The sequence below is a fragment of the Castor canadensis genome, chromosome 3, assembly GCF_047511655.1.
Source record: "Castor canadensis chromosome 3, mCasCan1.hap1v2, whole genome shotgun sequence".
NCBI lineage: Eukaryota > Metazoa > Chordata > Mammalia > Rodentia > Castoridae > Castor > Castor canadensis.
Window position 1 is genome coordinate 183,499,440 of NC_133388.1, and position 5,130 is coordinate 183,504,569.

At 52.2% G+C, this 5,130-nt stretch overlaps 1 long non-coding RNA gene across 1 annotated transcript; it reads left to right on the forward strand.

Annotated features, from left to right (window-relative positions):
* On the forward strand, nucleotides 1-4,920 carry LOC141421375 (uncharacterized). Its single transcript, XR_012445965.1, has 4 exons — nucleotides 1-144; nucleotides 2,543-3,356; nucleotides 3,607-3,713; nucleotides 4,723-4,920. It is a non-coding gene; the product is annotated as an uncharacterized lncRNA (long non-coding RNA).
* The last annotated feature ends 210 nt before the right edge of the window (nucleotides 4,921-5,130 follow it).

Sequence of the window (5,130 nt, forward strand, 5' to 3'; positions counted from 1 at the left end):
TGTGGCTTTGCCCACGGTTCTGTGCAGGACAGAATTTCTAGTCTGATGTGGGTGTTGTCAGAACAAGAGCTGAAGTGCGATCTCGGGGACCCTTGTGGGAGAAGGCCGTGGCTGCCTCTGTGCCCTCCTGCTAGCCACCAGCAGGTAGGTGTGGTGAGGTCACCAGCCTAAAGCAGGAGCAGGCCGGCGGGAGGTGGCTGCCTGGGCGTTCCTCTGGGTGTTCTCAGAGATCTGTCCTTGGCTGGCTTGCGTAAACTGCAGATCAGGAATGTGTTAGTAAGGAAAGTGGCCGAGCTGAGCGGATTACACAGCAGCCTGGCGCAGGGCCAGGGGATGAGGCTCGCGGGAATGGCCTTGCCCAGCTAGTCAAATATAGCGAGAGCCAGGACAGCCTTCCTGTCCCCCCCTGCAGCTGGAGCCCAGGTTCTGCTGGCTCAGGCTGGGCTCTGGCGCCAGTCACTGGTTCTCTGGAGCCTGCAGTGTTGTCACCCAGCCTCCCCTCCGGAGGTGGAAGAGGGAAAAGGAGGTTGGAGCCTTTGGAAGCTACATAATTCACTCCACTTGAGGAGGCTGGCGTGGTGCAAAGTAAGCCACAAACGAAGTTGTCCTAGCTCCTCTGGCCCACCCCCCGACTCTGCCAAGGACCACTTAGATGTCACCCTGACCTTGACCTTGACCAAGGAGGGATGTCCCCGGAAGCTGCTCCTTCCTAGTGGCCGTTCAAATTTTTATTGAGCATCCATAGGAGCTACTTACAGGAGGTCCAAAGAAAGGTCTCCACCCTCTATGTGTGTGCTCAGACTGTGGAAGACGGGAATGCAAGATGGAGTGAGTGGAGTGAGTGCTGAGGGTGTCCTCTGTGCTGGACACTATGTCAGGGGTCCCCCGATGTCATCTATTTATGCTCATGGTTACTCTGCAAGAGAGGGGTTCAGAGAGGTTAGGTAACTGATTCATGGTTGCTCAGCTAGCAAGTGTCAGAGCCAGGATGTGAAATCAAGACTTTTGCGTTTCAGAGCCTGTGGGCTTTCACCGATCATATTGCCATACTGAGTGCGAAAGCTCTACTCCGCTCAGTACCAGAAATGAGCCCTGGCCCCTCGCTACAAGCCTTCCATGTCTGATGAACAGTGAAACAGAAATAGTGCAGACAGCTCGGCAGGTCTCCAAGGGGTGTGGGTAGCATTTGTGGATGTGGTGGCTGGAGACAGGTTGGGAGGACAGAGGCTGCACTCTTAGACACGGGGGCTGGGGAAGTGGGTCCTGAGGGTGGGACCAGCCTCAGCAGAAGTTTGGTGGTGAGAATAGCAGCAAGCCCAGCCATGAGTCTCTCTGTGCCAGCCTTGCTGTGCATGCATCAATGCACGTAATCTTTACCACAGCCCTGGGCGGCAGGTACCGTTATTATCTGGATTTTACCAGGACCCTGAAATGGAGGCCCAGAGAAGTTAAGTAACTTGTCCAGGGTCACACAGCAGGTAGATGACAGCCAATGTATACCCTGGCTCTGAGTGGGATGTTGCATCAGGTGGGAACACTGTGTTTTCAGGGGGCAGACTAGAAAGTTACCACTGGGGCTCCTCAGAGCACTTGCATGCCAGGTGGAAAGTGTGGTCCATGTCCTGCAGGACCTTGGTGAGGTCCAGTAGGTTTCTGGGGGAGCAAGTGAGGTCAGCAGCCCTGTGTTTGATAAATGACTGTGGGGAAGGGTGGGGGCTGCAGGTGAGGAGGCAAGGTTGGTGCTGGAAAATGCAATTGGAGGCTGCTGATGGTGGCAATGACCTGGAAAGTGGGGAGAAGACGGATGCAGCCAGGGACTCTGGCCTCACATGTAGCCGGTGCTGTCAGTGATAGATGCTGTGACATCTGCTCAAACCACAGCCAGCGACATTGTGGCCACTTGAGTGTGTGATGTTCCCTGCAAACACTGTGGGAGTCCTGAGCTGAGACTCTGGGGCGGGGCTGAGCAAGGGCTGGGCCCTGCCCGGAGGCAGTGCAAATGGTCGGGGGTGGACACTCCCAAGTCCAGGAGGAGAGGAGAGGCCAGGGCGGCTGGGTCTGCAGCCCTTCTCTGGGCTTTCCCTGAGGGCCTACAGCAGGAGTCTACTGCTTCCCTGGGGTTGAAAAGGAAGTTTGGCCAAAAATGGTCAGTGAGTCGTTCCCAGAGAAGGACATGTGTCTCTTGGTCCAACCTCCTGCTTCCAATAGCTTTGAGCACTGCCATGAGCCCAGGGCCCTCAAATGCCCACCTCCAGCCAGATCTGATACCAGCTCCTGGCCTGAGCACCCAGCTCTACCTGGGGCTCATCACCTCTGCCTGGTGACACAGGGCCTCAGGACAGACTAGAGGAGCCCAAAGCTGGGGCACTGTCATCTTTAACCCTTCTCCAGGTCCTCATTCTCTCTCTTGAAGGCACACCCCGTGTTATCTCAATTAGCTTTCAAACACAAAGATCTGGGAGTCATTTTACATTTGACTTTTCCATTGTTCCTGTCAGTCACCGGCCAGCTAAGTCTCGTTTCTCGTTTCTCTACTTCCTAGTTACGTCTGCTTTCATCGTTCCATCACTGTTCATCGGTCATGCGGCAAATCTTCGTGAGAACCTACTGCGTGCCAGGCAGCAAGCATCCTGAAGTGATCAAGGGTGACAGAATGGCTGGGGGTGTGGCTCAATCAGTAGAGTGCCTTCCTAGCAAGCATAAAGTCCTGAGTTCAAACCCAAGCACCAAAAAAAAAAAAAAAGGGACGGACATCCCTGCCTGTGGCCACTGGCACCCCAGGGGCCTCTCTCCCATCCTCAGACTCAGGCCTTCCTGTGTCTCGTTTGAGCGTTGGCAATGTTGCCCTTGAACTTTTTGCCTCTGACCTTGACTTTTGTAAGCTGTTCTCTACCCCTCTAAAATGCCAGTCTAATCCTGTCACTCGCCTGCTGAAGCTGGCTGGGGCTCCTGTGGCATGTAAGAAGAGCCAGACACATGTCCCCGTGATGTGGCCCCTGCAAACTTCTCCACTTCCCATGTGGCTGGCCTGGCCTCCATGACATGGGATCCCTTGGCATTGTCGCTCTCTCTTGTCACCATGACGGTGTGCACAAACTTCTCTGCATGGAATGTCTCCCTCGTCCTCCTGCAGGACGACTGGGGGCCAAGGCTTCCGTCAAATGCCCTCTCCGTCTGGAACCTTCCCTGCTAGCTCTGGGCAGTTTCTATGTGCCTGTAAATTCCTGCTTGTCTGTCTCTATTTTCTGATACTCTGTACCCTGAAATTGCTGCTTAGCCTGAGAGTCCTTGGAGACCCAGGGCTGGACTCCAACTGACATTAAGACTGTGGGCGTCCCAATCACGTTGCTGACTGAGTAAGTGAGCGGACCAATGACTTAAATACTATACTCTAGCCTCCTAGCACAGTAGGGATGAGGAGGGGAGGCACTTACTCAGGTGGTCGGGGAGATGACATTCAACACAGACTTTCTACTTCTCCAGCCCCAGGAACACCAGCACTGGATTTGTAGTCTCTGTAAACTTGACTACTCTAGGATTTTCACATAAATGGAAACATACAGTCTTTGTCTTATAATGACTGGCTTTTTCTTTCTTTTTTTACAGCATTGGGGTTTTGAACTCAGGGCTTCCTGCTTGTAAGCTCTACCACTTGAGCCACGATGATTGGCTTACTTCACTAGAATGACGTCTCTAGGTTCAACCCTGCTGCAGTGAGTCACGAACTCCCTTCTGAAGGCTGAATAATATCCTATCATATTAACAGACTACGGTTTGCTTATCTATTTGCCCCTTCCTGGATGCTTGGGTGCTTCCAGCTTAGAACAATGCTGCTTTGAACGTAGATGTACAAGCCTTTGTTTGAATTTCTACTTGCACTTCCTGACGTCCATGTCCAGAAATGGAATTGCTTGACTCTGTGGTAGTTCTATTTCTTGGCAGACCTGCCATACTGTCTTTCCACAGTGGTCACCACACCACTTTACATCCTCACCAACAGTGCAGAGATCCAGTTTCAACTTTGCTGTCTGGATGGCCTCTCCACCCACTGGGAATGCTGCTACCTGTCAGCCTCCAGGGTTTCTCAGGGATGTATGGAAAGCCAAATGCAACAAGGCCTGTAAAGCACCTGGCAATTATTTTTCTTGTGCTCACGTACAAGTGTGGCTTGGTCCCCTGGGGAGCAGCTGGCACCAGTGGGAGTTTTTGCACCTGCCAGCAGGCACACTGTCTTCTGCTTTGCCATCTGAGGACAGTGCCTGCCAGCAGGCACACTGTCTTCTGCTTTGCCCTCTGAGGACAGTGGCTCACTCCCTTTTCTACAGAAGAGGTGGCTGGAAGAGGGCTTTTCACCTGGGGGCAGAGCAAGCCCCAGATGCTCTGGGCCAAATTAAAGAATGCTCAATCTTGCTTAATTCAGCAAACTTGAGGGCACTGTGCCAGTTACAGGGGTGTGGCTATGACTAGGCCTGGTCCCTGCCTTCTGGAGACTCTCAGTTCAGCAGCAGATACAGTGTGCTTGTGATAGAATTACTGTCCACCAGAGTTCATTGCTCCTCCCTTTAGGGTGCCTGGCAGTGCCTTGTTCAACACAGGTGTGGTCATTTAACTCACTTGAGCAATGACATGTGAGCAAGAATGGCCGGGTATTACTTCTACGTGGATCCTTAAAACCGACACCTTACTTGTTACATTTTTCTTCTCTCGCTCTGATGCCCCCAGAAACAGGCTCCACTGCCCAACTGGGTTCCAGAGGGAAGGTGATGCTGAGCAGAAAAGCAACCAACCTGTGACAGACACAGAGGATGAGTGAGAAATAAACCTTTGTCTTTGTGAGCCACTAAGCAGTGGGGTCTGTTTGTTACTGCAGCATTGCCTAGCTCATCCTGACTAATATGCCTTTAAGCAGTTCACCATCATAGTGAGGAAGGTGCTGGCAAAGAAGTGAATGGTAATTTATGGTAACAGAGAGGAACAAAGGAGAGAGCAGGGATTAACCCCAGAGAGAGAGGTCTCTGATAGTTTCCACTTTATTATCATTATTTTGGTAGTTTTTTTTGTTTTTTGGTGCAGCTGGAATTTGAACCCAGGGCTTCACACTTATAAAGCAGGCCCTCTACCACTTGAATC